General features: G+C 40.4%; 1 long non-coding RNA gene across 1 annotated transcript; it reads right to left on the bottom strand.

Moving 5' to 3' along the window:
• Nucleotides 1-349: 349 nt before the first annotated feature.
• LOC148184256 (uncharacterized) lies at nt 350-5240 on the bottom strand. Its single transcript, XR_015772584.1, has 2 exons — nt 5068-5240; nt 350-2497 (listed from the first exon to the last, which is right to left on the bottom strand). It is a non-coding gene; the product is annotated as an uncharacterized LOC148184256 (long non-coding RNA).
• Nucleotides 5241-12222: the final 6982 nt, after the last annotated feature.

Below are 12222 nucleotides of genomic sequence, written 5' to 3'. Positions count from 1 at the left end.
AGCTTTATTTTTTAGACTTTATGGTAAAGAGTTTTGAATTTATTTTTCTTAGAATAGAATTTTATTTCTTTAAAATACATCTGGCTAGCTGGCATAAAAAGAAACTACAGCTGGCTCAGTCCCTAGAGTTTAAAGGAATATTTCTGGTCATAGGGGACTTAGCTCAAAATTTATTTCAGGATTATGCACTTGAGGATTAAGGCAAAATACAACCCATGCAACACTTACTATTTTATATTTAAAATTTAGAACTGCTTTGAAACACCCATCCAGATTTTTTTTTTTTTAACTTGTAAAAGATTACTGTTAATCTTTCAAGCTTTAATGCTGAATTTATCTTTATAGGAACTGTACATATCTGTGAAACACATCTGTTCATTAAATGACAGAATGTCTTGAAGCCATACTTCAAATGGGTTTGTTTTTTTATTTCTTTTCAAGAACGCATCACATTGACACCCCTAGCTCTTCTGTACTTAGGATGGGATTTCTGAAAGCACTTTTTTTCACATCTAACTCTAGCCCACCTCAATCCCAACAGTGGCTTAAATGGGAGCAGGATTATGTCATTTCAGAAGAATTTTGAAAATCCAAAACTGATGCCTATTATTCATTTAGACCACAATAACTCATTTTTGCAGGGTACTGAGCTAACTCTTAAGTATACAGTTTTCCATGGCTCAAGAGGAATCTAAGATGGAACTTTGACATCTGGATTTATAAAAGCCCAGAAATATTGGGCTTTCACCCAGGTGTGTGTGAGGCCAGCTGCAGGAATGACGCCTGGTGCTGTGGAGCTCGCAAGGCAGGTTTAGAGCAAGTGTAACAAAAAGCAGCTCTTTTGTAATGCAGTTTTCAGTGAAACTATGGCAGCTGAGCTCCTCATGTCAGGCTTTACAACCTCTTATCATTTACTGAGTGGTTTATGTTGCTCAGGGGCAGTTGGTACCCTTAGGTGAGACCCCACCTGCAGAGCTGCCTCAAGCCCTGGGGTCCCAGCACAGAATGGACAGGGAGCTGCTGGAGAGGGTTCAGAGGAGACACCAAGATGACCAGAGGGATGGTGCAGCTTTGCTGTGAGGAAAGGCTAAGGGAATTTGGTTTTTTCATTCTGGAGAAGAGAAACTGCAGGGTGACCTCATTGTGGCCTTCCAGTACCTGAAGGGAACTTGGAACAAAGATGGAGAGAAATTACTGACAAGGGACTGGAATGACAGGACAAGGGGAATGGCCTCACACCGACAGAGAGTAGGCTTTGATTGGCTGTTAGGAAGAAAACCTTCTCTGTGAGGGTGGTGAGGCCTCAATTTGCCTGGAGAAGCTGTGGCTGCCCCACCCCTGGAAGTGTCCAAGGCCAGGGTGGATGGCACTTGGAGCAACTTGGGATAGTGAAAGATACCCTTGGCCCATAGCAGCAGATGGGATGGGGTGAGCTTTAAGGTCTCTTCCAAGCCAAACCATTCTGTGCTTCCATGATTTTGACCTCCTGATGGTCCACAGAAGCAGCTCCTATAGAGGACAGCACAAAGCCTGTCACTGACTTCAGTGATTCATAGAAAGCAGGGCTTCCACATGATGACAAACCTCAACACTGCCCTGTCGCATCCTCTCTGTGAGGAAAAAGACACAACTTTGGGGTGTTTATTAAGGGAAAAAAACAAAGGGGAGGAACGGATCATGGGTGAGGGAGAAAAAAAGAAAAGAAATTTTAAAAAGTCCCGGGTCTGAGGATTGAGGAATCCTCTGGCTGAACCAGCGTTTTGGTCCCAAAGCAGGAACTCAGCGGCACTGCAGTGAATGCAGCTAATCTGCACTCAAATTTATATAAGAAGTCTCTAAAAGAGATGTAGACCGAAGTCTGCAGTGTCGGGTCCTCAGCTGCAGCTAATCCACAGTTAAAGGGCACTTCTTCAAACTTCACAGGTCCTTTTATAATCTCTGTCCCCTCAGCTTGTTGCTGGCAGTCCCACCCCTATAGCTGATTGGTGCTGGTAACATCTTCTCCTCCAACAGTTTGCTGTCCTTGGGGTAACTGAGGTTCTGGAGGGAAAGTTCCTCATTAGTATTCACCGTTGCCGTGGTGTCAAGTTACAAGTCTTCTGGGGCAGGTTAAAAACTCTTTGTAAAATGCTGCTGGTGAGGGGATTTGCTTTGAAGACCTCAAAAGTAACAAACTCAAAAGGGATTATTAAACTTACAAACAATGCATCAATAGCAACAAATGAGTAAGGGACTACAAAAATAGGGATAATGCTTATGACAATCAACCATTCAATTGGAACACACAAAAAACCAACCAGTACAATTCTACAATGAACAACTTCTAAACAACAACAACAACAACAAACAATTCCACATGCAAAAGCCAATCTAAGGTTTCATAGATGACATCTCCCACGTATGTGTCCAGCTCCACAGCCAACCCCAAAACTCCTGGCCACGCGTTCCCCAGTACAGAACCATCAGCTGTGTGCACTTCAACCAGTCCCAGCGAACACTGCAACAAAAAGAGGTATACATGCAGTCAGAATGTCTCTTCTCTCACCAAGCTACACAGCAGTAGGTCAATAAAGCAATAGCAGATCAATACATGCTTATGAGCTGATTTATAAAAAACAAAAGCAGAAATGTAAAAATGAACTTGTTTTCTGCTTTCCGGTGTAACATCACTTTCCCTACATCACATTCAAACATTATCTTGCCCTTTCAGCCAGCTTCCACTCAAGCTGACCACAGCAAAACTAACAGCTCCAGTGACCTTTTTTTGCCATATGTCAGTTCAGCTGAATTAAATTTTTGTATGAAACTATCCAGCTCAGATGAGGGGCATTTAATAGATCTTGGGAAGGCACACAGCTATGCTAGGAAGGACATAGCACTTCCAGACTCCAGCAAAAATAGGAGAAACTCAGAGAAGCTCATCAGACCAATGAGCAGTGAGACTTGACAAACCTGTGTTAATGAAGGAACCATGGTAGCACATTCAGTTCATTGATTCCCTTCAGAACAGACATTCTACAAATTATTTTTTTTTCTTATATTTAACTAAAGTTTGATTGAAACTCATCTTAACCAAACCCATTCACTCACCCACGGCTTCACAGCCCAGTAGTTGTGTTTGAGAAGTACAAGTGGTTTTGTGCAGGGTTTGTGGATATATCCGCCACAGGAGGAGGAATTATTTTTAGACATATCCTGATGCATCATTGTGTTTATGTAGAAAATTTAAAAACAGTTGGTTAGAGAAAATTTGACTTCTCTGTTAGCACATGAGTGAGTGAGTCACATTTTTATTATCTGAGTGGGTCTCATCTACTGGAACCACTGTTTCCAGTAGTTGTATCTAGTACTTCTCACATCATCAGTTCTTCCTCTGCACATCTCTCCCACATATATTTAAACTTTCGAGTATCAAGAATAAGGGAAGTGGAAACACCCTATTCATTTCAGTATGCAAAATAAACCACTCTTTTGGGGTTAAAATCAGAGCAGCAATTTCAGGATATAGTTACTAGTCAATTAGCATTTCCCAAGTGCTTTGTGCAAAGGTTTTCTGGAAGACCAAAATGAAGCCCCACCAAGCAAAGGCTGCCATGATTTTAACAGAAAAGTCTTTGCTAAGCTATGCCAAATAAAGCAAATTATGAGGGACCTTTAAGAGATAGGGTTTTTTCAGTATGATATTTTCACATGAAGATCAATACACTTGAGAATTTTGTTGCATCAGACAAGTAATTACAGAATCATAAACCTGGAAGCCATCCGAAGACAATTTATAATGCACGCTCGTATCCTAAGACCAGCCCTAAATGCTTCTGTTCTCCAAAACCTTTATTTAGCTACTCTCATGTTCAGTGATAGAAATTACACCCATTTCCTGGGCAGTCTGGTCCCAGTGATTCAAATTCTTACTATTAGCTTCTTTTTCTAATGTCTATTTAAACACAGTCCTTCTTCTAGATCCCACTGGCATAAAAACTAGAGTTTTGCTTCTCTCATTGTGACTTACTACTATGGAAAACAAAATTTCAGGTAAGAGGAAACATTTCTAGATTGTTTTCTGGAAAACAAAGCCAGTGTTTGAGATTGCAAAGCATGAGGCCTTTTTAATGTGTTTTTTCTTTGTTTTAATGTTTTCATGCATGTCTACTCTCACTAGTTTTAGTCAAAATCATTACGGAAAAAAAAAAAAAAAAAGCTGGTTTTGTTGGTGTTTCAGAAGTGGAGTCCCAATCTGATTATGCAATAAATCAGAAAAGGCAAACTACTCTCATGGGACTGAAATGATGGTTTCTGAACCAGAATGGTTTCAGAAAAGCTGAACATTTAGATTTTATCTGAACCAATCTATGTGAGGCTCTCCCATCACTTGTTAGTAGTCTGGTTTTTCACCTCCAGAGACTTCAGTTTAAATCCTGGTTTAGGTCACAGTGAGAATGAGTTTGGTGGTTTGCATCCTAGTGGACTTCTGTCAACAGTGAAAAACCACCACACAATCCTGCACAACTGGAAAGTTCCGCTTAAGAGAAAGCCTGGGCTGGAATATCAGAGGTCATTACAAGTCAGGACAGAAGGGTAATGCCACAGCTGCATGGAGAATTGGGAACAGTACCTGACACAAAGTCCAGGGACAAACACTATAAATTAGCTGCTGGGTTAAACTGGGATTTATTTATTGTTTGTCCAAACTCAGTGAGTTTGTCAAACTCATTTTGAAACTATAACTTCACCTATTACTGAAAAAAAATCTGATGAGAACTTCATACTGAGCAACGGTGACAAGGAAAGCAGTCACAGACACTGCACTTTAAATTAAATGGTTTGGAATATGCTTTACCATCATCCCCACAGAAAATAGCTGTTAGAGAACTGATTTGTTGTACAAAAACTTTTCTGTATGAAGGTATATAAAAAAGTTTAGCATCACTGATCTCAAGGGAAGTACAAAAAATAAGGGAAATCATAGAAAATGGCGAGTTGCAGATCAGAGCATGGATTTTACATTTACCATACTAAAAAAAATAAGCTTAAAGCAAAATAAAAAAATGCAAATAACGTCTTCCTCACCTTTTACTCCAGTTGCCCTTTTCTCCTTCAGTCACACAGACACAGAAAAACAAAAGTCCTTCTGCAAACACATAGACTTGTGAAAGAAACAGAAGCAGTCTTGTTTATAGGCAGATGCCAAGCACAGGCTTCTCAACTCAGGTGTTCCAAAGCTGCAGATGCCAAGTGAAAGAGCTCACTGTCCTGTTACCCAAAGGACTAAGAGGATTTCCCACCAACTTTCAAAAAAAAAGTTCACAAGTACTTTTGGAGTAGAGATGAATAGTTTTTTTTTTCCCCCATAGGAGTACCTGAGGAAAAACCAAATGGAAATGAACAGTTTTTTGTACTGGCAGAAGGCTGGGAATTCAATCACCTGCGCTGGACTTTGCAGGTTTTATTAAATAAAAACAGAACAACTGTGCTTTTTTTTTTCCCTATGACAGTTGCACTAGAAGCTTGTACCCACCATGGCAGGGTGTTGAAACTATATGGTCTTTAAGGTCTAACCATCATATGATTCACTGATTTAGAGGACAACATAAGTAAGTAAAAAAATTGTTTTCCTGAGTTTGTGGTGTGCCTAAAGTGAGACTGGAGTCATGAGAAAAGTCACATGCATCCCAGCAGAATATCAGCCATGATGAGGGAAGCTAGAGGGACCTACATCATCCTTCAACAGAATTTACTGAAAACACAGAAACAACCCTCCTGAGAACTATGGCATTGATTTTATCATTCATTCAAATATGAATTTAAGATAACTATTTTTCTGATGCTATCACAGCTTTATCTATAGGTTATTTTCTGAAGAATTCAAGTTCAAAATACATTCTACCTTGATAACAGATTTCTCATACAGTGAAATCTACTGCATAATACAGTAACCCTAACAAACATGTTCTTACAATAGTTTATATCTACTTTTTTAATTTCACATTGTTGACATCCACAGTCCATAGCAGAATGTCAGCTGTGGGACTGGATCAAAATCCAGTTCTCCAGTCCCTTATACATGGGATAATACATATTCAACATACATATCAGCAACAAGACTGATGGATTTATGGAAACAGTGAAATAAAAATTAATGTAAATGTAACAAGAGGTAAGAAACATACATTAGTCTATTTTAAAATGGAAACACAAAAAAAGCAGACCTTGGTAAATAAGTGAAGTGTCCTTAAAAGGCTCTTTAAAGCCTCTTCACAGCAAAAGTGAAGGTTCTATACAGTTTAAGTTCCATGTTTGCTAATGTCCACCTCAGAAACATCAGGGATCAGATGGATGCATTTGAAGCTGCTGATCACAATCCCATTAACTGCTGTATCAGCTGTGGGCACAATTTAAGAGCCTGAACCTAACCAGGCCTCAAGCCTTCAAGGAGAGGATTGACCCCAGTAGTGAGCTCCTGCTCCATAACACCATTTAAAGCATTTCTTTTTGAATGAAAAGTAATAGAAGCCTCAATTCTTCTGAAGCATTCAATTCCTCATGGTGACATTTTCTGCAAGAATATAAATCACCAGATGGGATTTCTGCACAAATTCCACTTCAGACAATAGCAGCTTGATGAAGACTTACATGCACTTTTGGGTGGAAATGCTATTGCCTTGCTGTGCAGATGTATTTCAGGAACTCTTCAGCATTCAGGACCTGCAACAATCTGTAGCACGTAGTAATTGAAGTAATTGTAGCATGGTAAACTTCTGTTTGGAGCCCATTAAATTCAAACTTACGAGAAGAGCCGGCTTCCAAATACAGTACAAATGAAGATCTAATGCAATGATCAGATAATAAGATCAAAAACCAGAGGAAGTGCTTTCTTCCAAAACATATTAAGTTGTAGACCTCACTGATACAGGAGGCCTTGGGATTGAGATAAAAAATCCCATTAGAGAAATACAATGACAATGCATATGTCAGTAGCTATAAAAAACAGGTGTGCAGACCGAACCTCTGGCTGGGAGAAGCACCAAGAGAAGTATTTAAAGTAAAATACAAAATTTCAATTGTCTCTGCAATTCCTGTGCAGAGACATTCTTTTTTCTTCCTGTCGTGTTCAGGACCAAGTTAACAATCAGAAAGGTAGCACACAGTGGTATGGAAACAGTTGCATAAAATTGCAACCTCCCTCCTCTCTTAGTCACTATGGAAGTGCTAATATTTCTCCTCCAGACCACAGCAGTCACCTGAGGAAGGTCATTGCAAGTTTTGTCTTTGAGCCAGGAAGGGTTATGTCAGAGATTCCAATTAGACCCGTCATTACTGGCTGCACACATTAGGAGAATTGTCTTTATAAAACAAAAAGATGTGGGAACTAATTGTTTTTTCCTTCCCCTTGCTTTTCAGTCAGACTTGCAGCTGGAATCAGTAAGAACAAATGGAATTACCTGGGGTTCCCCCAATAGCCAGCCATGGGTAAGTTATATACTGTAGTCACTGTTTCCTGCCTGCAGGGAAATTGTTTATTCCACATTACTTACACAACAGAATTCTGCAAAGGCAAGAGAAGTCTAGGTCTGCATGTGAAGTTGCTCAGAAAAATATACCATCCTACTACTTTAAAGCAACTTTTCTACTGAATTGACTCCCTGGGCCATTCCATAGAATCACAGGTCCATTCAGGTTGGAAAATACTTCCAAGGTCATCAAGTCCAGCCTGTGACTATCTTTACCTTGGCACCCAGCCCTGAGTACTGAATGCCACATCCAGGTGTTCCTTGGACACCTCCAGGGATGGAGACTCCACCACTTCCCTGGGCAGTCCCTGCCAGTGCCTGACCACCCTTTCAGTGAAGAAACTCCTTCTGATGTCCAACCCGAACCTCCCCTGGCACAGCTTGAGGCTGTGTCTTTTTGTCCTGTCCCTTGTTCCCTGGGAAAAGAGCCTGACACCATGGCTGCACCCTCCTGTCAGGGAGCTGTGGAGAGCCAGAAGGTCCCCCTGAGACTCTTTTCTTCACACTGAGCCCCCCCAGCTCCCTCAGCAGCTCCACAGAGGTCTGACTCTCTACACCCTCTACCATATTCCTAATGGGATATCATAGCTCTTTCAGAGTCAATGAGAAAAATCTATAAAATCTAACTCCACATATACTATTTCAGTGCAGACTGGATGCTGAAGTGTCAGATTAGACAAACAAGACATTGTAAGCTTTACTCTTAGAAGAATTGGAGCATTATGAAGCTTGTGTTTGTCTTTCTGCAATTACAGGGGAGAATTTAGATTAAACCATTCTGCTGTCTGTGGTTTTAATGAAGACCACTTGTCTTGCCTAATCAAAAAAACAAAAAGTATATAGCTGAGATCCAAAAATATCTCAGTTTAATGACGCACACAGGCAGAAGTTTATAAGTGGGTAAACTTCCTTGCTGCACAGCCTCAGTGCACCTGTGCAACAGCTGGGTTTAATCTGTCAAGGACTGTATTTTAGGAGCCATTGCTGGATTTTAGGCTGGAAACTGAATAGTGCCCCACCCAGCCATGTTCCAGTCCACAAACTTTTAACATTTCAGTGAGGATAGAACAATTGTATTCTGTGGGTTAAAGAAATCCACAGATGATCTATGGTTGGGTGTTTAAAGAGAAGAAAAGAAAGGAAAAAAAAAAAATGGGGGCAATTGAGTTAACAAGAAAACAACCCAATCATCTTGTCTGGTGCAGCAAACAGAACACCTAGACTTGCTAATAAACATGGTTGATACTTGTGCTACATTCATTACAGAACTGTATGGACAAACAGGATTCTGATCAATACCAGCTCAGTTTATAATGTTCACAGTTTCATTGGAAATAAGAACTGCACTTTCAACAGTTACATGTATTAATAGTCTGCACCAACACACATACAGACATACACATAAACTTCAAATACTCTGTCCAAGGGCCAAGCACAAATAACTATCAGCCAAATGACAGAAGGGTAAATAAACAAGACTCTAAAGCCTACAGGCTTTCCCAGCAGTGACTTAGGAGACCTATCTTTGGACACTTTTTTTCTCTTCCCCCTCCAGTCGTGGGTAAAATCTTGATACCACTGACCTAAGTGGAGCCAGGTTTTTAACTGTTAGCCTTGCCATACACACCCATCTGTTAAACAGATGGTATGAGGTCAGGGTATGATCTCATACCTTCTCAGGCACAATATCAAACCCCAAAGCATCTATAGCAAAGGATCTACATGCGACAAGACCACCTCAGCACCACTGCTTCACCCTGAAGATGAGCAGAGCTCTCTTTTCCAAACTTGCAGAAGGTAGGTTTTTCAAAAAGGACCATAAAAATGTTGGCTGGCCTGCTCTGTAAGATCTGACACTGCAGGACACCATTCCTAAGGCTCAACACACTCTTTTATATGCCCCTTCTCCCTTCAATTTTTGAAGCCACTCTTCTAGCATTGAAGATTGCTGGACTGAAAAGTGAAACACATAATAAAATTAACCAAAGTTATTACTGAAAAAATAAACCCTCCTTAACACTGTGATTAAATTGCCAATTTATGGCCATCTGGAAAAGTTATTCCACCACCAGTCAACGCAGTCTACTGACGCTTTCACCAATTCAGAAGCTAATGTAGCATCCCAGTGCTACTTGGCAATGTTCTGTTCTATAAATCACAAAATCATTTAAGCCTAGGAAGATCTCTAAAAACATCAAGACCAATTGTTAATCTAACACTGCCAAGGCCACCACTAAACCATGACCCTAAGTGCTATATCCATGACTTTTAAATATGTCCAGGGATAATGACTTCACCATTCTCTGGCCAGCCTTTTCTGATACTTGAAAACCTTTTCTGTGAAGAAATTTTCCTTAATGGCCAACTCAACCTCCCCTGGCACAGCTTGAGGACATTTCCTCTTGTCCTGTCTCCTGTTATTTGGGAGAACAGACCAATGCCAATCTGGCTACACCCTCCTGTCAGGGAGTTGTACAGAGCGAGAAGGTCCACCCTTAGCCTCCTTTTCTCCAGGCTGAGCCACCCCAGCTCCCTCAGCTGCTTCTGGTGTTCCAGACCCTTCCCCAACTCCATTCCCTTCTCTGGGCATGCCCCAGCCCCACAAGGTCTTTCTTGTAGTGGGGACCCCAGAATTGTCCACAGGATTTGCAGTGTCTCAGCAGTGCCAGCACAGGGACATTTTCCCTTCCTACCACCTACAGATCAACATACTCTCATCTGTGGCCCATCTTGTACACAGTGATGCTGCTCCTCTCAAGGGACTGATGAAAACTCATTGTGCAAGCCATGACATTCCACTGGTTAGACATCCATCAGGGGCTGGGGCCCTGGACTGCATTCCTTGTTTTTGGGGCCAAGTTATGTGTGACCTCAACTGCCATCGTAACCAGAGAAATTAAGAATCCTCCTGAATCCAGTGACCAGGACCAAGCACTGGGAGAAGCTCTGCTTTAGATCAAAAAGGTCACTCAAGGCTGAATGAAGTGAGAACACTTGCTTTTCATTTTAATGAGTAAGAGGGAGGGCAACTAGCTGCAGTTGACCTGAAGCAAATGTTTTTCTATAAGTTTTGCTGAACTGGAAAATCAACTTTTCACAAAACCCCTAATCAACACAGGGTTTCATGTTGAATACAGATGGATAAACTCCCCCATTGTATATTGCATTTCTTTTCTTAGAAATACTATTATCTTCTTTCTCTGTTTCATTTTTTTCCTGGGAATTAGCTTCGCTTACACTAACCAGAAAGTTTAGGCTTAGATGCTTAGAGGTGCAAGATTGGATTCCTAATCCCCTAGTGCAGTTACTCTATGGAAATTAGAAAACTTTCTCCTTTTAAGGATTTATCAATGAGTTTCAGCTAATCAAGCACAATAAAAGGATCTCAGCCTGCATATCATTTAACACTAGAAGGAAAAACAATTTGTCAGACACATGCATTAAAAATTAAAAAATACACAAAACCCCAATCCTGTGCCCAAATAAACCAGGAGATTTCTGAGTTGCTGAGGCTATGGGGTGAGGACACAATGCCGAATTCCTGTGGTGTGAGAATATGTATACACAAATTACATCTTGAAACATACAACTCATGGTATTATTTGGAGGACGAAAGTTTCACCACAATAGAATGTGAGAGGGTCTTTCTGTCAGTGACAAGCCCTTTCACAAGTCTTTGCCTTGAAAAGAAAGGAATGCCAGCACACCAAGTCACTTCTGCATCTCCTGTCACCATATTTTTCTTTCCCATGCTCATCTCAGCCAGCTCTGACATTGTCCCGGCTCATCTTTATTTGAACAGCTTGATGGTATCCTGGAGCAGCAAGGCAGCCCTGACAGGCAATTCCCATCCCCATCCACAGCTCTTGCTGGTCTTGGCCATATTTCATCACACAGATTTACAGGGACAGACAGACAGCTGCCTCATTGACTTACAGACAGACAGCTCGTGGATGGTAGAGCTCCGAAAGTAATCTCACACTCTAAACTTCATTTGTTCATGGTTTGGTTCTTCTCAAGGGCTTCAAAGCAAAAATTAGCACATTTTCTCACAAGATTTCCTTAACAACAAGCTCTGCAGAGATTCCTTTTGCACAAATTCCCAAGATACAGTTTTAACACGGCTTTATGCAAATCTCATTTTTAAATGGAAGCTGATTCCTCTAACTCACCTTTGCTTTCATGAAGCAACTAGAAATTTTGACAATTGACATTGGGGTGCTCAACATATGTCAGTTTTGACTCTATATTACCATGCTATTTTTTTTTTCTCAAATATTTATCTTGACAATACCCCCAAAATGGTTAAGAAGCATTTTGAATTTCCCATCTGTAAAACAGGAATTAGGGAACCATCCCCAATAAACCCACAATAAAAGGCAAAGTCTGAATATAAGCATCTAATGTCCTTAAGGTGAAATTTGGACTCGAAATCCAAGCACATCTTTCTCAAACATACAGACAAAACATTTTTCATTAAAAAAATCAATAAATAAGTAATTAAGTAATGTAAGTATAAGTAATAACTATAAAGTAATACTTAGGTTTTCCCACTATACTTGCACAAGACTAAAACCTTTCTGAAACCTCAGAAAAGGGATGTTTTGATTCTTAACTCATGGAAAAACCTGTTTGGGAGTTACATACTAGGAGGTGTCTTTAGGTCTAAAATCCTTTAAGGAATTTGAGCATACCGAAAACATACTTCCTATAT

Source organism: Pseudopodoces humilis, chromosome 5, assembly GCF_049639895.1.
Source record: "Pseudopodoces humilis isolate 2021_Gansu_Grassland_sample_001 chromosome 5, ASM4963989v1, whole genome shotgun sequence".
NCBI lineage: Eukaryota > Metazoa > Chordata > Aves > Passeriformes > Paridae > Pseudopodoces > Pseudopodoces humilis.
The sequence above is the reverse complement of the archived record's forward strand: the minus strand, read 5'-3'. Positions and strand labels throughout refer to the sequence as shown.